Source organism: Hoplias malabaricus, chromosome 9, assembly GCF_029633855.1.
Source record: "Hoplias malabaricus isolate fHopMal1 chromosome 9, fHopMal1.hap1, whole genome shotgun sequence".
Classification (NCBI taxonomy): Eukaryota; Metazoa; Chordata; class Actinopteri; order Characiformes; family Erythrinidae; genus Hoplias; species Hoplias malabaricus.
In genome coordinates this window covers 3,711,833-3,737,954 of record NC_089808.1, presented here as the reverse complement: position 1 = coordinate 3,737,954, position 26,122 = coordinate 3,711,833, and the positions used below count along the sequence as shown (strand labels likewise).

Genomic DNA, 26,122 nt, shown 5'->3' with positions numbered 1-26,122 from the left:
ACGGGTTTGACCTCACAAATACCCTTAAACACACTCCTAAACCCTTCTCAGAAGGGTTGAAGCTGTTATAGCTGCAAAGGTTGGGCAGACATCATATTAAACCCTATAGTGGCGCAGCAGGTAGTGTCTGTCAAACAGCTCCAGAGACCACTCCGGGTGACTGTTTGTAAGGAGTGTGGTGTGTTCTCTCTGTGTCCGCGTGGGTTTCCTCCGGGTGACTGTCTTTGAGGAGTGTGGTGTGTTCTCTCTGTGTCCTCGTGGGTTTCCTCCGGGTGACTGTCTGTGAGGAGTGTGGTGTGTTCTCCCTGTGTCCGCGTGGGTTTCCTCCGGGTGACTGTCTGTGAGGAGTGTGGTGTGTTCTCCCTGTGTCTGCGTGGGTTTCCTCCGGGTGACTGTCTTTGAGGAGTGTGGTGTGTTCTCTCTGTGTCCGCGTGGGTTTCCTCCGGGTGACTGTCTGTGAAGAGTGTGGTGTGTTCTCCCTGTGTCTGCGTGGGTTTCCTCCGGGTGACTGTCTTTGAGGACTGTGGTGTGTTCTCTCTGTGTCTGCGTGGGTTTCCTCCGGGTGACTGTCTTTGAGGAGTGTGGTGTGTTCTCTCTGTGTCTGCGTGGGTTTCCTCCGGGTGACTGTCTGTGAGGAGTGTGGTGTGTTCTCCCTGTGTCTGCGTGGGTTTCCTCCGGGTGACTGTCTGTGAGGAGTGTGGTGTGTTCTCCCTGTGTCTGCGTGGGTTTCCTCCGGGTGACTGTCTGTGAGGAGTGTGGTGTGTTCTCCCTGTGTCTGCGTGGGTTTCCTCCGGGTGACTGTCTGTGAGGAGTGTGGTGTGTTCTCCCTGTGTCTGCGTGGGTTTCCTCCGGGTGACTGTCTGTGAGGAGTGTGGTGTGTTCTCCCTGTGTCTGTGTGGGTTTCCTCCGGGTGCTCCGGTTACCTCCCACGGTCAAAAAACACACGTTGGTAGGTGGATTGGCGACTCAAAAGTGTCCGTAGGTGTGAGTGTGTGAGTGAATGTCCTGCCTTGCGCCCAGTGATTCTGGGTAAGCTCTGGACCCACCGCGACCCAGAACTGGATTAGCCTTCACAGACAATGAAGGAATGAATGAACGAATGAATGAAAATTGTGAATATTAGCCACATTCTGCTAAAAAGACAGGTTTTCCTTAAACTGCAGAAAAAAAATGCTGGCAGTAAATAAGTCAAAAGTGTTGGGAAATGGTAGAAAAATGTTGCTGGATGTATTACACCTGATACACTTTACCCTGATCATCTGGAGCAGAGGTCACCAATCTTATCCATAAAGGGTCAGTGTGGCTGCAGCAGGACACACACTGTGTAACAAAGCAGTGGTTTAAAGAATGAGATTAATTGATTAAACAAGTAGAATCAGGTGTGCCTCTGCTTTATTGGAGCGCAAACCTGGAGCAACACCAGCCCTTTGTGTATAGAACTGGTGACCATTGATCTGGAGGGAGCTACCATTACTAAAACCTTCTGATTAGACAGGAACCTACCGTTTTCACAAGTAGCTTAATTACACGCAGATTAATTTAATATTTCAGATGTACTAATCTAAGCGCTTCGAATTCTTTGAAGTTCTAAACTGAACATTTTAGTCATTTTAATTTGTTCTACAGAGTGCTGTGAACCGAAGCTAGGAAGGATGTATTCATATCAGTATCAATAGTTATGGCCGCTCCATTCAATTATCCAAGCATGCTTTAACACGCACTTTAAACATAGCTGGGCTCTTTTAATTATTGTTAATACAGCATTACTGCGCATATTTGTGTGAATCTGGTGGTGGAGACTCATTCTTGATCTACCAGAGTGAGAAGAACTTAATGAAAACCCTATTGAAGGACCACACATTTCCACGCTCAGCTGCAGCAGTGGTTGCTCTCTGGATCTCACTGTGGGTGGTGCGAGAGAGGGCCGCACATGCTCTTACCGCAGAGGCTGCCATACAGTAAAGGACGAGAATTTATTAACCCAAAGAATCAGGGATTTGATATGAGGCCACACACAACGAACGTGCACGCATACAACACACTGCCACACAGTGGCCACCACAGCTGCAGCGAAGCGTGTCTATGTGTGTGTGCGCCTGTGTTAGCATTCCCAAGGAACAAGAGAGGGAGGGTGTGTGTCAGCCGGAGATAGAGCATCAAAGAAAAGCGCTATCAGGGAGGGAGACGGAAAGTGCACTAATGCTGGATCCCCCAGTGCCAGCTGGATGGGGGGTGAGTTCGGAGAACTGGATGGAGCCCAGCTTTGTGTGCCGGCACCTCTAGGGAACTGTGTCTGGTACAGACAGGGCAGACTGCTCTGCTGGAGCTCAGCCAGGCCACACGCAGGAGCTGTGCTCAAGAAAACCCCTGGCTGAAAGGGGATCACCAGGCCCCGAGCCATGTGCACGCACACACACACACACACACAGTATTTCTATCTTTGTTGACTATTTTCATTGACTTCCATCACTATAAACAGGCTAAACCACCTTCATCTGTTGTGTAGGTGACTCTCTCAGACAAATGCACATGTATTTTAATGTTTCTATTGCCTTTCATAACAGGCAGCCTCACTTATACACACACACACACACACACCCTATTTATATTCCTACCTTTGTGAATTTCTTTCTTCCTTCAGGACAATACACGCACATAGACTCGTGTGTAATACTATATTTATGGGGTTAATTCCACTGGCTTGTATTTCTGCGTCTTCAGAGAGGCGCAGACACAGCAACACCCAAATATAAACATTCACAATGGCACAGGGCACTTGCACAAGCTACAGTGTAGATCAGTGGTCACCAAGCAGTCGATCACTATTGACAGTTCGAGCTCCAAGGCCTTGCAAGTCAGTCACAATATATCATGGCTGCTTCAGTTATCGCGTTTAAGTTACAGCTGCATCATTCTGTATCTGTAGTGGTTTGTGAGCTTGTTAATCACAAATGTACAAAGCCACCACTACACAGGGTTTGTGTCTGGACATTTTGACGTGTGAATTTGCGTCCCTCGGCGGTGCTGACGGTTTCAGTCTCACAGCGGGAGATGATATACAAGAATTTAATGTGGATTGCAAATTACAACACACGGAAGAGTCTCTACACCCTGGTGTTCTGTCGAGTTGGGCTACTTTGTTGAAATACGCTACAATAATGTACTTATATGAGTTCAGGCGCCTAAATAAAACATTAGGCAGTGTATTAGGCTGAAAGAAGTGCTCACAACAGAAGTATCAGCGGGAGAAATGCACAGTCCAAACCCCTGTATGAGGGGAAAGATAAAGTACTTAAAAAATGATTACAGTGATAATAAATTGCTTATAAATGTACAGTTTTGGAATACTGGAGCAAATAACAGTAAGCTACTTGTATAATGCTAAAAGAAACTGATTTACCTAAAAGGAGATATGAAAACATTCACAAATTTGGGTCTGAGAATGCACAGACCCACTATAGGATAAGTATCGATAGGTGGCACCACACTGAACACATGTGTAGTGCATGCAGACAGTGTACAGCCTCAGGCACTGAGTACCAGGTCCGGTTTCCTCCCGCAGTTCAAAAACACACGTTGGTAGGTGGATTGGCGACTCAAAAGTGTTCGTACGTGTGAGTGTGTGAGTGAATGCGTGTGTGTGTGTGTTGCCCTGTGAAGGACTGGCGCCCCCTCCAGGGTGTATTCCCGCCTTGCGCCCAATGATTCCAGGTAGACTCTGGACTCACCGCGACCCTGAACTGGATAAGGGTTACAGATAATGAATGAATGAATGAATGAATGAATTAACTAATTCCAACATGTAGATTTGGGATATTATATTATAAAATATATTAAATCACCCCCTTTGAATATACATAAACATTAAAGGCTGTGAGAAACTTTGGATGACACCCACTTTTTGGCCAACACCAGCACCAGTCAGTTGCCTGTGGACCATCAACCAGAGGACAAGGGCAATGTAGAGGCACTCCACCGGCTGATATCAGCAGCAAAGAGAGCTGAAGTTCCACCATTTATCCGCCAAGCAACAGCAACGAGAACCTACTGCCTCAGTCGACATCAGCGGGAGCAACAACAGGATGCTGACCACCACTGGCAATGACAACAGGCACGCCTCGACAAAGACGGGCTCCCCTGGTGGGCAGGCCCAGCCAATAACACTGGAGATAGCAAGGCCCACGAATACGTTCTCTCAGTAATGCACCACCCACAGGTACCCTCCTAAATAGCCACAAATTAAACAAAACGTCCAAACAAAAAGACAAGCAAAACATGAGTTTTAGAGTGTGTTGCAAACCTCTAAATCTGCTGAAAATAAACAACACTAATGCAGGCTACGCACAATGTCAGCTTGCATCATTCATTCATCATCTGTAACCGGGTCGCGGTGGGTCCAGAGGCTACCTGGAATCATTGGGCACAAGGCGGGGATACACCCTGGAGGGGGCACCAGTCCTTCACAGGGCAACACAGACACACACACACACACTCACACCTACGGACACTTTTGAGTCGCCAATCCACTTACCAACGTGTGTTTTTGGACTGTGGGAGGAAACCGGAGCACCCGGAGGAAACCCACGCAGACACAGAGAGAACACACCACACTCCTCAGGCAGTCACCCGGAGGAAACCCATGCAGACACAGGGAGAACACACCACACTCCTCAGACAGTCACCTGGAGGATACCCACGCAGACACAGGGAGAATACACCACACTCCTCACAGACAGTCACCCAGAGGAAACCCACGCAGACACAGGGAAAACACACCACACTCCTCAGACAGTCACCTGGAGGATACCCACGCAGACACAGGGAGAATACACCACACTCCTCACAGACAGTCACCCGGAGGATACCCACGCAGACAGAGGGAGAACACACCACACTCCTCACAGACAGTCACCCGGAGGATACCCACGCAGACACAGGGAGAACACACCACACTCCTCACAGACAGTCACCCGGAGGATACCCACGCAGACACAGGGAGAACACACCACACTCCTCACAGACAGTCACCCGGAGGATACCCACGCAGACACAGGGAGAACACACCACACTCCTCACAGACAGTCACCCGGAGGAAACCCACGCAGACACAGGAAGAACACACCACACTCCTCACAGACAGTCACCTGGAGGAAACCCACACAGACACAGGAAGAACACACCACACTCCTCACAGACAGTCACCAGGAGGAAACCCACGCAGACACAGGGAGAACACAGCACACTCCTCACAGACAGTCACCCGGAGCGGGAATCTAACCCACAACTTCCAGGCCCCTGGAGCTGTGTGACTGCGACACTAACCTGCTGCGCCACCGTGCCGCCCCCAGCTTGCACCAGCTGTAGTAATATCACAAAAAAGGGGCTGGAAAAGGATTAGGCTTAAAATAAAGTTACACAGTGCATTAAGTAATGCCTGGGCTGGCTCTGATCCTGATTCTTTGGATCAAATCAGAGCATCCATTGACAGTCCTGTTTCTATCAACCACTGTGATATTGTACAAGGGATTCAAGGCTATATTTAATGTACTTTACATCAAAACCACTAGCTAAACCCAGGCATTTTTAGAAGGTGATAACAGAATGAGGGATTGCAGGTCTAATCAACTGACAAATTTCATTTCACACTTCAAGATGTGCAGATGTCTTGATGTAACAGCAAAGCACATATCGCAATTTCTCACTCGCCCACTCCCTCCTTTTCTGTCAGTGCCTGAAGAAAAGAAACAGATATTAGAATAATTTCTGTGCTGCCTTGACATTTCAATCAGTCATAATTCCACAGGCAAAGCTGCTAAGCCATTATTCTGTATGGTGTTGCTGAGGATTACATCATCACTGTGTATACTACAGCCGTGATGCTTTGGTGGGGTGGGGGTGGGGGTACGGACTAATGCTTTGTGCCAAAGTAAGTGACCTTCGTATTGAATAGACTCACCAAAACGATCAAGTTACCCCATTCCCCCTTTTTTTCTCCCACACTCTCCTCTCCTTCTGTCTGTCTCTGTCAGGTGTTGGGTTACTTCAGGCTCCAGACAGAGGCAGTAATATGGCCCTAACCCCCAGACACTGAAACGTAGGGAATTTGGTGGGTGGGGGGTGGAGAAAGAAAAAGAGAGAGAATAAGAAAGTGAAAAATAGATAGAAAGAGAAAAGCAGAGAAAGACAGAAGATACTGGATTCAGGATGGGGAAGAGACAAGAAAATTAGCGCCAGTGTATGCTATCAGTAATCAGATGAATAGAATGAATTCTTTCTAGGAACCAAGAGACAAAAGCAGACAGACAGATCAGAGATAGATATCAACAGACAGGAGAGAGAGAGAGAGAGAGAGAGAAACATTTCAGCAGTAGTGCGGAACCTGAAATAATCAAGCTGCACTTTTACGACACATTTACGTTTACGACACATAGATGACGTCCATTCTCATGTAAAGCCCTCTGCTCCTCAGAAAGTCAACCCCCCTGCAATAAACCCAGCCCTGACCAAGACCAACAAGACCATTACTGATGAGGTCAACTTGGTGAGGTCACCAGAAGAATAGTGCTGCTTCTGTAGTTTTAGACCTGCACTCTGCCAAACAACTTCATTTGTCCTAAAGGCTCATTCATCTCACAGACAAAATAAATATTTAAGGCAGTCAACAACTAATGACCGTGTGTCTAAGCAGCACACGGACACCGCAGTTCCGGTGTTGACTCTGGGAAGCTACTACCACAGCCCTGCTCTCAGCCTTATGAGCGTTACCTTTTCAAATCAATCTTTTTATCTGTATTTACTGCAGTATTAATAGACTATAAACTGATAAAGAGCATAAAAACAAAGCTTTTTTCATTGTTTACGGTAGCCGTGCTTTTTGTCCTGGCATAAATATTGCTTCACCCATTCCTGAATATCACTGTTATGCTTATTTTCTTACACTTCTCTAGTGATTTTCTAGACCCCCAGAGCTGTTTCAGACTGATGTTTTGTTACACCACAATTGTGAAGCTGTATTTAGTAGACAGTTAAACAGGAAAAGAGAAAACATTTCTCATGATCAGTGATTCAGACGTGCTGCTGAACTCACAGACACATCTACCGCTCTATGCTTTGTGGCTTATAAGCCTCTGAGACTGGGGGTCTAACCGACAGGTGCACCGTGCCAAAACGTAACCACACAAACACAGCAGCAGCTGACAGGTGTAGAAACAAACAAACACACTTATTTTTAACTTTGCTCCGGTTTCCTCCCACAACACACGTTGGTAGGTTGATTGGTGGCTCAAAAGTGACCGTAGGTGTGAATGTGTGTGTTGCCCTGTGAAGGACTGGCGCCCCCTCCAGGGTGTAAACCCACCGTGACCCTGAATTGGATAAGCGCTTACAGATAATGGCTGCATGGACACATAATTTGGTTCGACCCTTGGTCTAGACGTTCAGGTGTAAAAACACCCTAAACAATCCTCTTAAAGCAACATATTAAAGTACAGTTTACTCATAAATGTACTTAGATAAATGTAAATAAATAAATGTAGCTTGCTACTGCCCACATTTGCAGAAAGCTAATTAAAGAATTGTGTTTCATAGTCTGTAACAACATGAATGTACAAATGTACTCCCGCTCCAAGTGACTGATATTTAAAAAGTGTCCCAGCAAAACAACTAGCGGTACCTCCTAAAGAGACCTGTACTCACAAACAAGAAAAGACAGAATGCCAGAGCTGGTGAGGTTACACAAATACTTCAGAACCAGACAAACAGGAACAAAGAGAGGCAGGAGAGACCTCAAAGACAGATGACGCGAGAGAGAGAGAGTGTGTGTGCTACAGTCAGTCATAAGAATAAGGGAATGTGAGAACAGAAAGATGAAAGGGAGTTAACACGCGCAGACTGCCTTCTGTAATTTACACTCTTCCAATCAATTCTCTACTTCTCCCGAAGTGCCAGACAGTAGACGCACTTAACACATACTTTCTCCCTCAATCCTCAAACCTCTTGCAGTTGCAGCTCTCTTCTTAACCTGTCTCACTGTGTGTTTTGTTCTTTATCTCTCTGCAGCCTGCTGTTGGAAGTGTGTGCATGCATCGGTGGCTGCAAAACACAAACGAAAGCTCAGTAAATGTCCCACCAGAGTGATACAGACCTTCACGGTGCTGAAGCTGGACAGAAGTAGAAACTACATAATGCTACCTTTTAATTTTTCGCACGAAAACCTCAGAATATATTTTTGAAAAACTTCTGGAATAATCCAGAAGTTCTGAAAAAGGCACACGCAATCTACAGCACCACAACCTGTGTCAGTTTAGAACAGATTTATTTACATTAATTCTTTTTCAAAAGCTATCAGATCTGCAAAAATGTATTTAAATGATGTTTCACAGTAAGACTAACTGAAAACTAATATTCCATCCACACTTTACAGCTGTATAACACCAACGAATGTAACACAGTAAAAATAGAAAACTGATTTGCAGTGTTTTGCTGCATTGCTTTGGTAACAGCACACTGTGTGGTCTCTGCAGACAGCAAAGAGCTAAATATGAGAAATGAATACTGTGTGACAAAACCTCAACTTATAACTCTCTCTCTCTCTCACACACACACACACACACACACACCATCTGTGAATGATGGACCAAAGCAGTCTTTCAAAATGCATGTCCTTCACAAAGCACAAAGAGCAAGACAAGTCAGTCACTCAATTAGTGGTGCAGAGAGAGAGAGAGAGAGAGAGAGAGAGGGAGAGAGAGTGAGGGAGAAAGAGAGAGAAAGAGAAGGGGGGGGGGGAATCCGACATCCACTCACTTTTACACTTTTGGTCTGTCAGGTGATGACAGTCAACACTTCCACTGTACATATTTCAAGCGTGCAATTCTCTCTCTCACACACACACACACTTTAATCTTAATTTCTTGGATTCACATTGAACACTTTTGTCAGTCATCTACCGTTCTCTCTCGTTGCTCTGATGACTGAGAGAATAAACAAGTGGAGGGAAAAGAGACAGTACACACTTTCACTTCTTTAAGAATAAAAGAAGAGGGGATGAAAATATAAAAGTAAAAGGTAAAGGGAATGGATCAGAGGAAACAAAGGACATCTTTAAAATCACGACAGAAAGCGGTGCATTTTTTAATCTCTGTCCCAATTGCGTCATTTATAGGTACTGGATCACATTGAGTGCGTGTGTGGGTGTGTATGAGGCACAGTGTGTGCCACACTTTCTAGTTATTGATGCAGTACTCCAGACTAATTTTTAACCCTTAGGATGGCGAGTGTGAAGATTGGTATGCATGAAAGTACACAAAACTTTGAGAGCATCTCGTTTTTAATTACACTCCAGCAAATACCTGAACTCCAAGCCACTGAGCTACGCAAACTCATTACGTAACATAACAGGAGTAACACTTTTCTATATATCACACTAGGCCTGCAGCTTGCGGGTGTAATTGCTGTGTTGTTGTGCGAGTGATATTGGAAGTGCCAGGCTGTGTTATGTAACAGGAGCTACATTGCTACAGAGGAACTCACTGACCCCACTGTACTGCAGAACGCTAAACACTTACAGCATCCTTTTGTATTCCATACGTAGAAGACAATCATGGGCAAATGAATATGCTATTGTTGTTACAATATATAAAAGAAACAGAATCCACTGTTGTACTGTAATAATACAATGACTAGGAATGGGTCATGGACACGATTTTTTAAACACCGTTTCTTGAAAAGTTGGGATGCTGTGTAAAATATAAATGAAAACAGGATTCACTGAGGGTGGGCTTTTTAAACCTTATATTTCATTAAAATAATACAAATACACATTTTGAATCTAAGAAAATTTTATCATTTTTAAATATATTTTTGGCCATATTTAATATTAAACACACACTCACACATTCACACCTATGGACTCGTTTGAGTCGCCAATCCATCTACCAAAGTGTGTTTTTGGGCCGTGTGAGGAAACCTGTGTCTCCTCCGGGTGACTGTCTGTGAGGAGTGTGGTGTGTTCTCCCTGTGTCTGCGTGGGTTTCCTCCGGGTGACTGTCTGTGAGGAGTGTGGTGTGTTCTCCCTGTGTCTGCGTGGGTTTCCTCCGGGTGACTGTCTGTGAGGAGTGTGGTGTGTTCTCTCTGTGTCTGCGTGGGTTTCCTCCAGGTGACTGTCTGTGAGGAGTGTGGTGTGTTCTCTCTGTGTCTGCGTGGGTTTCCTCCAAGTGACTGTCTGTGAGGGGTTTGGTGTGTTCTTCCCGTGTTTGTGTGCGTTTCCTCCCACAATTGTTAGGTGCATTGACTACCCAAAAATGTCAGTAGGTGTAAGTGAATGTATGTGTTTGTTGCCCTGTGAAGGTCTGGCCCGCTCCAGGGTGTGTTCCTGCCATACTCCCAGTGATGTCAGGTAGGCTCTGGACCCACCGTGACCCTGAACTGGACAGACAATCATAGAATAAGTTAATTACAACTGTTAATTTAGCCTACAAATGTAAGGTCACTACAGACATTCTTGTTCATTTTAATGACTTTCACAAACTATGGAAGTGTATAGCCTAGTGAACAACACTGTCCCACATACAGAAGACTGGCAGTTTGATTTCCTGTCAGACAGGAAATACACATCAATAAAAATGACTTGGGAAAGATATAAAAATAAGTTTGCCTACTATAGATCACTCTACACAAGACAGTCATAATAAACTACGAAATTAAATATGAACTACTGTTATCAAGTAATGTAATAGTGAGCAAAAACTATGCCTTCATCTGTTATTTAAAGAGAGTGTGCGGTGTTAATGTATCAATATCAAATGTTATCTAAATGTAATACAAGTTTCATTTCCTCTAAACTGAAATGTGTGATTGCGGATTGAATGCTTGTGTTTGTTTATGTAAGTGCCTGTGTGTGTGAGCAATATGTCACAGTGTGGGGACTTTGCTTCCTTGTAGGAACGGCACGCTGGTCCCCACATTGTTAATCATAACGTTTAAGGTCAACATATGATTTATGGTTAAATGTTACGAATAAGTAAACTGTAAGTCAAAATGAAAATAGAAATGAATGGAAGTCTATGTAATGGCCCCACACTGCATGAAAACAAACGTGTGTATGTGTGTGTGTGTGTGTATGTGTGTGTTGGCCTCTGGGGAAAATTGTAAGGGCACAAGCTGAAAGAGGGGAATTGGGGCTCTGGAGAAAGAATGAGGGGCCTTCGGCTACGTGACGCCCAGCGCATACACAACACACATGTGCGCGCGCGCACACACACACTCAACCCTAACCTTATTGTGTGCCTTATATTTACATGAAATCTCTTACACTTTTAGCACTCAGTGAGAGAACCCTCACTGACACTGTGCACATACATCACACACACACTCACAACCTACAAAAAGCAAACACACCCGAGAGTGCACAATCTCGAAGAAGTGTGTGCACCAAAGAGCAGCATGAAATATTCAGTGAATTTTTCAACATGTGCTCTTTCCCCCTTTGCACGTGTAGAAGTGCAAAAAAGGAGACAGGAAAGAGAAAGAGTGTGTGTGTGTGGGGGGAGACGGAGTCAATGAGGGCAATCAGAGAGAGAGAGAGAGAGAGAGAGAAAGAAAGAGAGAGATAGGAAGAGAAAGCCCAGATGACTCCTTTCCAAGAAACTCCCCTTAGCAACAGCTCCAGCTCAGTCTGTGCCCTATTGGCCAGCTCACAGTATGCATCACCAGCCCATGTAGAACCCTCCACCAATCAGATGCCTGCTCTGCTTCTGGGGGAGCTGGGCTTTTTGAATTCCATGTTCGCCATGGCAACTGAAGCCTGCTCCTGGCCTAGAGGTGGCCTGTGAAGAAAACATACAGGCACATGTGCACGCACACACACACCTGAAAGATGATGCTTGGCTAAACCTGGGATTTATCTATGGAGGCTTTATTCAACACACACACACAAAAGTAGACAGGATTATTTAGAGATGCTTTTTTTCAAGACGACACATGCAAAATCTATGGACGTTACTATACACCATATTGTACTTAAACTGTATCACAGCACACTTTACAGTGTTGTATCATTGTAATGTGACCTCCATGTTAACTAGGGTTGGCTGGTTATCTCACTGTCATTAGCTTTTGAAAATAAATGCCACTGGGTACAGGCAAGCATGCTAGCTCTCTGCAGCAGTATAACAATTCTTTAGACACCAAAAGGGTGACTAAGCACTTTAACGGCATGAGAAATCAGAAAACCACTGTCACTTAACAGAGTTTGTGTCTGCATTATTAAAATCCGAACTGGAATTCCATTATGGAAACAGAATGCCATATATCCGTTCTTTGCTGAGTTCTCTGGACCCAAGCGTATCTCAGATGGTTGACAGTAAACGTGTCGCCTGCCTGCATTGCAGATCTATCTTATCGTGAAGAGAATGAGGCAAAAGTGACCAGAGGTTTTCGGCAGCTGACGTCTTGCATCAAGCGAGAATGGACAAAAAATCCACTCCTAAAATTTAAGCGATTTGTATCCTCAGTTCCCAAATGATTGAACAGCGAAATTAAAAGAAAGGTGAAGTACCACAGTAGTAAACAGGCCCTCTTGCAGGCACACACTGCAAGAGGGTCAAGTTTTAATGAGGGGCTTGAGTTAATGGATACACAAATGCACATTCCACACGAATTCGATCCCAAAACAAGGCAGAAAAAATGAGTATGCGATCAGGCTTCCAGCACATACTGCTTTAGTAAAACAAATAACTCTGATTCCATCAAATTAGGCCAAAGGGTCTCATGCAAATCTCCAGTTTATCACTAAGCCCCAGAAACTAGAAAATCACATCTGGGCATAAATGTAACCACAATGTCAATTTCCACCTTTGTCTTTTCCTTGGGTGAGAAGAGCCAGTGGGTGAAAAGAAATAATTAAAAAAAACTGTTCTGTGTGCTTCAGATCATCATCAAATCAGAATGACATGCGCATCATGTGATCATGTTTACAGTCTGGTCAGGAGGGATTGGGACAGTGTTGCATCAGTTGGTACTTTGCTGTTACGACCAGGAGACACTGAGCGTAAATAATATCAGTCACCACTGCCTGAAGTGTGTCAATAATCTCTCTCAGGTGGAGTTTTCCAAAATAACCATCCACTCCCCGAAACTTATTTCTGCATAGAATATTTAACACGAATAAAATCTGAACCGTACTCAACTCTTATCAGAGAGAAACAGGAATAGGTGCAGATATTTATACAAACTCTAAATACGAGAGAGAATTAAAGAGAGAGAGAAAAAAAGATGAACAACAAAGAGGAGAAGACACAGAACAGAAAAAAGCAGATATAATGAAAACATAAAAGCAGGAGAAAAACGAGAGTGGAGTCAAAGAGAAGAGAAAAGAGAAGGAATACAAGAATAAAACAAATAAACACAAAAGAAACAGAAACAGATCAGAGACAGGAAAAAGAACATGAGAGAGAGAGAGAGAGAGAGCACTAAGACACACAGAGAGACTGCTACTCATCTCCAATGCAACACTAAGAACAAAGAAATCTCTCTGTCCCTCACTGTGTCTCAGTGCTGCTGGAGAAACAAAGCCACTTTGGAATAGACTCCTCAAATCACAGCAAACAACAACCACTCTGACTCTACACTCAAATGAAGTGTGTGTGTGTGATGTGCTGCACGAATGTGACCGATCCATCACAATCCAACTCTCTACTCTCTACACAAGAGAAACAAAGAATACTGTGTGTGTGTGTGTGTGTGTGTTTGTGTGAGTGTCCAATCAGTCTAAGCCACTTTTATAGTGATCAAAATTAACAGCAGGTAATTAAAAGTAATGACAGCATTACCTTTGAGCTTTGGGCCACTAGCTCACTCTCAGCAGCTAATTAACTTCTACATTAATTACCTCCTTAACATGGAGTTAGATCACATACTGGCGCTGAGGGTTGTGTAGGAACTGTAACGGAAGGCAGCTTGGATGATGTATTTGAAGAAGGGCATATGGATGTAATTGATAGGGATTAGTGATTTTCACTTTAGCACCTACATATGCAGGTGCAGACACACACACACACACACACACACACACACACACACACACACACACACACACACACACACACACACACACACACACACACACACACACACACACACAAATCAGGCATTTCTGCCAATGGAATGGAATGGGCTACGTTCTGATTTGCGGACCCTATTTTGAACTGTTCTGTACACTTCCACCAACAAAAATGGGTTCCAGAACCCGAAAAGTTTGCAGCGTGAACCAAATAAAAGTGGGCTTTTCAACACGAACTGTGACGACATCTGTGGGCGTGTCTAGCTGTACACAAGCACGGGCAACGGTGACACCCAAGAAGAGTACAGTATATTCTTGTACGTCTTTTTATCGTCAAAAGTTTATCCGCGTTTGTTTTTTGGAGAAAAACAAATGTCTGTAACAACAGCACAAATGATCCCAGGTCGTCGATACGCTCTGCTGTCTTCTCACTTCTGTTTATCGCCTGTAAAGTGCTGTGCCGCTGTTCACTCCCTCTGTTGATGAGGTATACTGTGAGGCATCCTCAGTTCCACTAAAACTGGGCTGGTTCATGGCAAAGCACCAAGGGTCTTATGAGACCTAACCGAACCGGTTCAAGAAAATTCTTGAACGCAACCGTGACTGTCTGTGAGGAGTGTGGTGTGTTCTCCCTGTGTCTGCGTGGGTTTCCTCCGGGTGACTGTCTGTGAGGAGTGTGGTGTGTTCTCCCTGTGTCTGCGTGGGTTTCCTCCGGGTGACTGTCTGTGAGGAGTGTGGTGTGTTCTCCCTGTGTCTGTGTGGGTTTCCTCCGGGTGACTGTCTGTGAGGAGTGTGGTGTGTTCTCCCTGTGTCTGCGTGGGTTTCCTCCGGGTGACTGTCTGTGAGGAGTGTGGTGTGTTCTCCCTGTGTCTGCGTGGGTTTCCTCCGGGTGACTGTCTGTGAGGAGTGTGGTGTGTTCTCCCTGTGTCTGCGTGGGTTTCCTCCGGGTGACTGTCTGTGAGGAGTGTGGTGTGTTCTCCCTGTGTCTGTGTGGGTTTCCTCCGGGTGACTGTCTGTGAGGAGTGTGGTGTGTTCTCCCTGTGTCTGCGTGGGTTTCCTCCGGGTGACTGTCTGTGAGGAGTGTGGTGTGTTCTCCCTGTGTCTGCGTGGGTTTCCTCCGGGTGACTGTCTGTGAGGAGTGTGGTGTGTTCTCCCTGTGTCTGCGTGGGTTTCCTCTGGGTGCTCCGGTTTCCTTCCACACTCCAAAAACACACGTTGGTAGGTGGATTGGCGACTCAAAAGTGTCCGTAGGTGTGAGTGTGTGTGTTGCCCTGTGAAGGACTGGCGCCCCCTCCAGGGTGTATTCCCACCTTGCGCCCAATGATTCCAGACAGACTCTGGACCCACCGCGACCCTGAACTGGATAAGGGTTACAGATAATGGACGGATGGATAATGAGCATTTGACAGATACAATACACTGCATCTATGAAATGGAACTAAAATGCTTGGTTTTACTACAAATAACATCAGTTTTGCAAAATGTAGTCTTTAAATTTTCTCCTGCGTTTTCAAGGTGATAGCAATAATTTTGTAATGGTTTGGTAAACGCATGGAAACACTTCCACTTCTTTTATAGCTCCGTGGAGAACTCAGAACACTGCCCCAAAACGATGGAAGTCTATTTCTGTATTTCTCTTCATTAGATGATGAAAGAGCCACCTCTAAAGATCATATTTGATACGTTTGGCTTTAAAGGGTTAACACATTACATTACATCAGAATTGTATTTACCATAAGTTCCCAACTTGGAGGTTGCACATTAACTCCTCCTCAAAAAGTAATGTCTAGTGGGAAATTCTGAGTTAATTTTGATTTCCCAGTTCCCAAGATGAGGTCACCTTCCACCTTTACCTGTGACCGAGAGAACAACATAACATTTCACCCCCCAAAAAAGGTGAGAATGAACCATGAGTCCACCATTTTCACGTTGGTCTGACAACAAAGCACTTGAACATGACGTGTTAATAATTCCAACTATTGTGTGAAAACACATAAGAACAAGAGCACAGCCGGCGAGCGTGGGCGTGTGTACTTATATTTACATATGGAGTTATTGTATGATGATTTGTTTCTTTTTTCTAAATACTGTATGTGAATATTGCCATGCGATCTGGCGCACACACACACACATTACTTTGAAAACAGAAATATTTATTCTTCTCTATTTAAATATGTGTAAATGCTGTCCTCATTATACAGCTATAAGTGCTTTTGTTTTTCCTAAGGCAAGTAAATATACTCTTTAAGGTAATTAGAGACAATGCACAAATAATGGTCTCTCGCTAAATCAGACACACACACACACACAAATGGATTCTGATGTTTGGCCTTTGTATTAGGGTACAAAACCTTCCAGACAGGCCCCTTTGCTGCACTCCCAAACTCTCCCTCACACACACACACACACAGCTTAAGAAGGCTTATTACCACTGTGACTCCCCCACTGATAAGTTATTCAACCCATAGACCAACCAAGGGTTAATGAGTTCTTACAAAGAAAGGGAAAGAGAGAGGCAAATACGGAGAGAGAGAGAGAGAGAGAGAGAGAGAGATGGCAGGTCATGATTGATTTCACCAAGCAAAGCAGCATCTGGGTAATGTCTGACTGCACAGGGGTGAGGTAGGGGACAGCATGTGTGAACACATATATTTTGTTTGTGTAAGTGAGAGAGAGAGTGAGAGAGAGAGAGAGAGAGAGAGAGAGAGAGACAGTGTGAGAGAGAGAGAGAGAGAGAGAGAGAGAGAGAGAGTGTAATTACTGTGTCAGGCTGTTCAGTGTTTGTACACACAACCTAAACACACTGCGGATCTTGGCAGTGGTGCTGGTTGGCTGCTGGATCCTCCTCCAGTGTGTGTTTGTATATGCTATGGATGCTCTTTAACACACACTTCACATCCCAACCCAATCTTGTGTCCTGTTTCTCCATATTCATCCCCTCTTTCCCTCTTAGGGCCCCTCACACACAAAAGAGTGGGGCAACAAAGAGCTGAGATCAATGACCCAAACCAGAGTGAGAGAGGGGTAGAGGAGGCGGGAGAGAGTGGTCCATCCTTTCACTGAAACGACTGAGGGGACGCAATAACGTTTAATGTTCTGACTTGATAACATCCTTTTGCAAAAACCTCCCTCCCACCCCCTTTTCACATAAAACGGATAAAGAAAATCACCGCACTCAAAAACAATATGCCGTATGTAGCAGTATTTAAATAGTTCTTAGCAAAATAAATTAATACATTAATAACTTATTAACACTAAGTTAACAGTGATATTTTTAAACCATTATCATACACTCCATATTTGATCTTTTGAACCATGGCAGCAGCTTGAAGGCAGATTGTTGTGATGAGGAGTGTTGATCAAAACTGCCTTTAAAAAAGGTACTTCAAGCAACTTTCACCTTCAGCAAACTATTGCCGTAAAGTGCATACATTAGGATTATACACAAGTCAATAAGCAGCTAACTAACAAAAGCAACATCAATGTGGAAAGCTACATTTCTGGAGTGACTTTAACAATAAAAGTAAGAGTGGCCACAACCATTCAGCACCAATGATTCATTCATCTGTAGCCCTTATCCAATTCATGGTCACAGTGGGTCCAGAACCTACCTGGAATCATTGGGCGCAAGGTGGGAATACACCCTGGAGGGGGCAGCACCAATTGTGTTTTCATGTTCCAGGTTGAGAATAATATTTGTGACTACAGTGATCCCTCGTTTTTGGCGGGGGATGCGTTCCAAGACCACCTGCGAAAAACGAATTTCTGCCAAGTAGAGGAAAGATATTTATGTATTTAACGAGTATTTGGACTTTTAAACCCCTCCCTGTTGCTGTTAACAACCCACACTTTGCATCAAACAGTCGTTCTATAATGTTTTTCAGCTGGAACTACATGTGATATCCTACCAGTTTCTTTAATAGAGTCATTCCTAAGCTGTGATTTAGCGTCAGTAAATTTCACTCGGATGTGGACGTGAACAACACATGTACTGTACGTAAGAAACACTTGTAAATGATATATTGTGTCACCTACAGCCCCAGTCTAATACATGTAAATAGAAATTACTAGGTTTTCCCTCAATATTTGCGATAAAGCGGCCATAAGCCCCCTCAAAAAACCCCGCAAAGTAGCGAATCCGCGAAAGACGAACCACGAAGTAGTGAGGGTTTACTGTATTTAAGCAGCAGTAACAATAAACAAACATTCATAAACCCATTGTGTGTAACCCTTATCCAGCTCAGGGTCGTGATGAGTCCAGAGTGGGGGAACACACCCTGGAGGGGGCACCAGTCCTACACAGGGTGACACACACTCACACATTCACACCTATGGACACTATTGAGTAGCCAATGCACCTACCAATGTGGGTTTTTGGAGCGTGGGAGAACCCACATGGGCACGGGACAATACACCAAAACCAAACTCTAAATCACACACGGGTTGGAACCCGCCCTTTAAACAAACAACATATCCTTACATTGCATAATATATTGAGAAAGAAAACCCACTCCAAACACACACACCTCTACTTAACTGTGCCTTTCACCAATTAATCTTGCTGTCACTTCACTGGACGCCACCCTGCACCTGTACCCACCCTCCTCCTGCTGATCTCTCCAACCCCCCCTCATTCATCCTCTCTCCAACCTTCACTCTCTCTTATCTAACCTGAGCAGACTCAGCCACATCTCACCCCCTCTGTTTGAATACCCATACACACACACAGCCAGGAATAACATCTGGATTAGTCTGAAATTAAGTTATTCAAATATTTCCAGTGACGAACAACACATTTACATTAAGGTTTGCTCTTATCGCGTTCTCTGGATGTTCTGCCACATAAGCAGGTTTTTAGATCTCTTCACAACTCAACTTGGTCTGAACATCTTTCATTACTTGTAGCTACATGTGCCTTCGAAGCTACGGTGCAAAATCAAAGACACAAACATGAGTTCAAGGTTTTGTAGACACTGCAGGGCAAATCAAATTTCTTGACCGGGTGTTCCACTTTACAAGACACAAGGGACCGAATCTACTGTGGTCACATTGGCTGACATGGCCACCTTGGTTGTCATAGTAACAACACAGGTGTAAATCCATTCAGTCGGGATTCGTAAGGCTTTTGCTCTGAAGACAACACGTCCTAGTCTAAAAACGAAGGCCTGAGATGTAACTCACTCACACTTACTCACGGTGTAACACGTGTACCTGTTTCTTTGACTCTGACGGCATCATTTGCTTAATCACGCCTCCCCAGAACTCCTCTGTCTCACTAACGATGATTGGTTTCCACCTCTCACTCTCTAACACAGAGGGGAGGTGGGCTAAGTGAATGACTCTGCCCTCCCTCACTTCCTTTATTACCTTCCTCTCTCGGTCTCCCTCCTCTCTCAGTGATGTAATGTTCTCACTCCTCGCTGTAAGGAGGAGTGTGAGGGACAAAATCTTCCTCCTCACTTCCTGTTTCTCCTCCTCCTCCTCTACTTCCCACGGCCTCCTACGACTGACTCAGCTAACGGCCCTTTCCGCTGCAGCTCATTCAACTCGGCTCAATAGAGCTGTGCTGTCACAGCATTTCAGGCCTTTCTCTATGAATAAAAGCAGTGGTGATAATTAATTCAAAAGGAAACAATTTATAATGGAGAAACAGGGCTGGAAAGGTAACACTTTAATAAGCAGGAACCACTGTTATATACACACTCAGAGCTCACGATGAACGCTGGAAAATGTGTTCACTTTTAGGAAAGAACAACATTGAAATCACATCATATATATCTATGTGTGTGTGTGTGTTTGAGAAGGTGACATCCAGTTTTTATGAAGCCAAAAGGCACTGGCTGGTTGTCATAGTGATTGATGTCTGTATTTATAGATGCGTGACATAGGAACTTACTAGAAACATAACTAAATCTCTCTCTCTCGCACAGATTCAGTCACACACTCACACACATTTTCACAGGCATCTCATCATGTCTCTGAATCATATTTTAACCGGAACAAATCTACCTTAATTCATTCTCTTCATCTACATTCTGAAAAACACATGCTTCAACACTCCTAGGATTGGCTCTTCGTACAAATCATCAGAGGCCTGCCTCATGTGCAATGCTGCAGTGACTAGTTGACAAAGCCAATGAGCTCCAAACAACACTGATTATTTATTTACATACTTAACAAAATAGCTTTGCTGTTCACTACATGATTCACTACGACACTGTTATACTACAGGTGCTGATATAGCTTCGATTGCTTCATTCCACCATAAAAAGAGCTCAGGCTGTCAGTCAGATCCTTTGAAGCTGCCAGTGCTGACATGTAAAGGCAGGGTCATCAAACACAGGGATGTTAGTGTAGTATTAGTGTTACTGAGAAAAAATATTAATTAATAGATTCACTGTTTGTAACCCTTATCCAGCTCAGGGTCGCGGTGGGTCCAGAGCCTGCCCAGAATCATTGAGCACAAGGCGGGAACTCCTCCTTCACTCACACCTACAGACACTTTTTGAGTTGCCAATCCACCTACCAACGTGTATTTCTGGACCATGGGAGGAAACAAGGACAACACACCACACTCCTCACAGACAGTTACCCGGAGGAAACCCACGCAGACACAGGGAGAACACACCACACTCCTCACAGACAGTTACCCGGAGGAAACCCACGCAGACACAGGGAGAACACACCACACTCCTCACAGACAGTTACCCGGAGGAAACCCACGCAGACACAGGGAGAACACACCACACTCCTCACAGACAGTTACTCGGAGGAAACCCACGCAGACACAGGGAGAACACATCACACTCCTCACAGACAGTTACTCGGAGGAAACCCACGCAGACACAGGGAGAACACATCACACTCCTCACAGACAGTTACTCGGAGGAAACCCACGCAGACACAGGGAGAACACACCACACTCCTCACAGACAGTTACTCGGAGGAAACCCACGCAGACACAGGGAGAACACACCACACTCCTCACAGACAGTTACTCGGAGGAAACCCACGCAGACACAGGGAGAACACATCACACTCCTCACAGACAGTTACTCGGAGGAAACCCACGCAGACAGGGAGAACACACCACACTCCTCACAGACAGTTACTCGGAGGAAACCCACGCAGACACAGGGAGAACACACCACACTCCTCACAGACAGTCACCCGGAGGAAACCCACGCAGACACAGGGAGAACACACCACACTCCTCACAGACAGTCACCCGGAGGAAACCCACGCAGACACAGGGAGAACACACCACACTCCTCACAGACAGTCACCCGGAGGAAACCCACGGAGACACAGGGAGAACACACCACACTCCTCACAGACAGTTACTCGGAGGAAACCCACGCAGACACAGGGAGAACACATCACACTCCTCACAGACAGTTACTCGGAGGAAACCCACGCAGACACAGGGAGAACACATCACACTCCTCACAGACAGTTACTCGGAGGAAACCCACGCAGACACAGGGAGAACACACCACACTCCTCACAGACAGTCACCTGGAGGAAACCCACGCAGACACAGGGAGAACACACCACACTCCTCACAGACAGTCACCTGGAGGAAACCCACGCAGACACAGGGAGAACACACCACACTCCTCACAGACAGTCACCCGGAGGAAACCCACGCAGACACAGGGAGAACACACCACACTCCTCACAGACAGTCACCCGGAGGAAACCCACGCAGACACAGGGAGAACACACCACACTCCTCACAGACAGTTACTCGGAGGAAACCCACGCAGACACAGGGAGAACACATCACACTCCTCACAGACAGTTACTCGGAGGAAACCCACGCAGACACAGGGAGAACACATCACACTCCTCACAGACAGTTACTCGGAGGAAACCCACGCAGACACAGGGAGAACACACCACACTCCTCACAGACAGTCACCCGGAGGAAACCCACGCAGACACAGGGAGAACACACCACACTCCTCACAGACAGTCACCGGGAGTGGGACTTGAACCCATAACCTCCAGGTTCCTGGAGATGTGTGACTGTGACACTACCTGCTGCCATATTAATATTAATTTCCTTTTTAATTTTTAATATTAGCTTCCTCCGGGAAACTAATCAGAAATTTTAATGCTGGCAGTGCAGTGACGCAGGCAAAGTGAAAGACAACCAGAAAAGACTCAACAGAATATAGAATGAATAACAGTTGTGAGGAGGGATGCTGTAAAATAAAACTGTGTGTTGAATCAGATATCTCTACACACCAGTTATAGCCAGTACATAAACAGCTATACAATGTAGACATTTAAAATACACTTGGGCAGCCGTGGGCTCAAGGTTTAGAAAAGAGAGCTTGAGAACGGATGGTTGCTGGTTTAATTCCCAAGACCGTCAGGAGAATATGTATTCACAGTTGAAGGGCCCTTGAGCAAGGAACTTAACCCCCCAAATGCTCTCCAGGTGCCGTGGTGGTTGGCAGCCCGCTGCTCTGGTTGTGTGTGTGTCATTTGCCCGTAGTGGGTTTGAAAAATTGCATGTTTGTGTGTTCACGGCCACAGATGGGATGAATGCTAAGAAGCAATTTACTTAAGGGGATTACTAAAGGTGATTCTTCATCTTTTACGTCCACTATGATTAGCATTAGCATTACCATCTGATTAGCATTAGCAATACTTTTACTTCTATAACAAGAGAGAAAACTAGACAAACCTTATTTTGTAATGTCTGTTTGTCATTCGGGTGTCTCTGACATTTCAACAACGGGAAGGTAGAGGTCCAAAATACATACCCTTCATGTTAAATGTCTTTGAGAAGCTGTGGTGCCTCAAATCAACGTGTTTGTTTCCATTAGGATGTTATTATGTGAGATTTCTGTACAGGAAAATATAGGGAGGCGCTAATAAATGTTAAAGAATAAGCGTTCTCCCCGTGTCTGCGTGAACTGGTGACTCAAAAGTGTCCCTAGGCGTGAGTGTGAGTAAATGAATGGATGGATGGATGGATGAATGAATAATACATGTTAAAATTAACAAAGGATCACAAAGTGTTGTAATTGTATTGTTAGTGAAACTGGTAAAGATTCAGAAGGGTTTGGACTTATTCATAACACCTGCATATTTTCATTATCAGTGTGTTCTTTGTTCGTTTTATTTAAAAATTAATTCTACATGTTTCTAAGATCAAAAAGACCAAGGTTTGTTGATTTAAAGAATTAATTCTTTATGTATTCCATATTACAGCTTATTTAAATATAAAATAATATAGATAATATGAATATAATGTTAAACTATAAGAGAATAAAATAGCAGCATGCTAGTAAAAATACTGTGTCTATCTTTAAATAATAAATGAAATATTTTTAGGTTAATACACTATATTTGAATATCATTTGACATATAAACCGTGCTGGTGTCCCTTTATTGGTGCATCAGCACAATGATGTAATTTCAGGGCCATTTATTTTCAATACCAAATAAGTAGCAAGTCTGGGCTTCATCCTCTTTTCAACAACAGGGCCATGGTGTTAATTTAGCAGAGTTCGAATACAGTTGTGAGTGGAGTAGTAACATTAGCACCAACCTAAAGTAGGTAGCTGAACAGGGTTTGACCGGGTCACAAAGCGCATCTTGAGTGTTTAAATAGCATAAAGTTAACAGCTTTTTTCTTTTTTGGAGCTTGGATACGGGTACTAGTCTGAGATTCTGCACAGCAGACGTTTTGACAATACAGTTTGACAAACACATTCATGCCACACTGTAAAAGAAAAAAAATATTAATTCATTCATTATCTGTAACCTTTATCCAATTCAGGGTCGCGGTGGGTCCAGAGCCTACCTGGAATCACTGGGTGCAAGGCGGGGAATACACCCTGGAGGGGGCGCCAGTCCTTCACAGGGCAACGCAGACACACACACATTCACTCACACACTCACACCTACGGACACTTTGGAGTCACCAATCCACCTACCAACGTGTGTTTTTAGACCGTGGGAGAAAACCGGAGCACCCGGAGGAAACCCACACAGACACAGGGAGAACACACCACACTCCTCACAGACAGTCACCCGGAGGAAACCCACACAGACACAGGGAGAACACACCACACTCCTCACAGACAGTCACCCGGAGGAAACCCACGCAGACACAGGGAGAACACACCACACTCCTCACAGACAGTCACCCGGAGGAAACCCACACAGACACAGAGAGAACACACCACACTCCTCACAGACAGTCACCCGGAGGAAACCCACGCAGACACAGGGAGAACACACCACACTCCTCACAGACTGTCACCCGGAGGAAACCCACGCAGAGACAGTGAGAACACACCACACTCCTCACAAACGTCACAAACTCGTCACCTGGAGAAGGAATCGAACCCACAACCTCCAGGTCCCTGGAACTGTGTGACTGCGACACTACCTGCTGCCCCACCGTGCCGCCCAAAAAATAAATAAATAAATAATAAAAATATATATACGGTCACATTTTAAATTTTACATTTAAGAAAGTTTTGTTTATAGTAATTTTCTGTTATAAAAAATAGATATACGCCATAAAACCATAGTATTTACATAAAAATAACAAAGAAACATTGTTTTGCCATAAAATTAACATAGAAACTATGTGACAAATGAAAGAATGAAGACTGAAATACAGCAATATTTAGATAAACCCAAACCGCATCCCATATTCAGCCCTTAAAAGGAGATATTGCTGAAAGGACAGAGGTATCTGGGCGCCACACTCCAGCACTCGGAACACAGGCTGATGGTGAACTTTCCTGACCAACACAGATCTCCTCATAACATGCAGAGAAACACACACACACACACATCACCCCAATGCAACCCAAAATCAAAAATCTCAAAGACAAAAAAAAACAAAGAAACTGTGAAAATCACAGAAAATATGGAGAAGCAAGGCACACTGGGAGCTCCCTAATGAGTCTCAGCTCCTCTCAATACTTAGACACTTGTACCGCCCCCTAATGGTTTGAAATAATGTATATTTTACAGTGAAAAGATGTAAACATTTATATTTCGGCTGATAAAAGTATTTATGGTATTTCACTGTTACAGAAACGGTAAAACAGACATTTTTTACAGTGCACTGTATATTTTCACACTACTTCCCTTTACAATAATATTTTAAGCAAAGACACAAACCTACATAACAACAAACTACCTACCTGGAATCATTGGGCGCAAGGCGGGAATACACCCTGGAGGGGGCGCCAGTCCTTCACAGGGCAACACAGACACACACACACATTCACTGCCAGTGCTGATATAATTCAGACATCACCACACATCCCTAGTTAATAAAAGACTAGTTATAATTATGAGCGTTTAGGCACACACACTGTTTTCCAATGGTCCCTATGTACAAGAGAAATAATAACAGGGAGCGGAAAACACAAGCTGTCTACCAATCCAGGCAGACATTTCAGAGTTTTTCTTGTTCTAACACACACTCCAGCTCAGAGATGGCTTGCTAATGAGCTAATTAGCTGAACCAGGTGCGCCCACGTAAGGAACACACTCAAATATGCAGGACAGGTGTACCCCACAGCCAAGGTATAAATCATGTCTGTGCCTGTGCAGATGTGTTTGCAGGAGTTTTGAAATTGTACATTTGTTATTTCACCAAGATACTTAACAGAAGTGCTGCTGAACAAGGCATCTTTCTGTGTTCAATGGCTCTAATGCAAAAGACACACACATGCTCTTACGTGCACCAATTAGAGCTATTATTGTAGTGTAAAAATGATTTGGTACATCGTAATATACACCTATAAAGAGCTGCAGTGAGTAATGTATGTTTATTTTAACACGAGCTGTGTCAGTACTGACCACTCAGCAGGAGTGTATCAGTTAGGGTGGTCATGCTTGTTCCACAGCTGCAAACATTGAACATAAAACAATTGTTGTTGAAAAAGCCAGGCTTGAATGAGAACTACTGTGTGTCTTTAACTAACACACACACACACACAGCAGCTGGATTTTTTGTTTACCTCAGCAACCTTAAAGAACCCATAATATATGGATAATTAATTGTTAAGGTTAATT

General features: G+C 44.4%; 1 protein-coding gene across 2 annotated transcripts in view; it reads right to left on the bottom strand.

The window, feature by feature from the left end:
- The window catches only part of kdm6ba (lysine (K)-specific demethylase 6B, a), a 96,777-nt gene that overhangs the window by 66,325 nt on the left and 4,330 nt on the right, over positions 1-26,122 (bottom strand). The gene's annotated exons all lie outside the window — the stretch shown is intronic.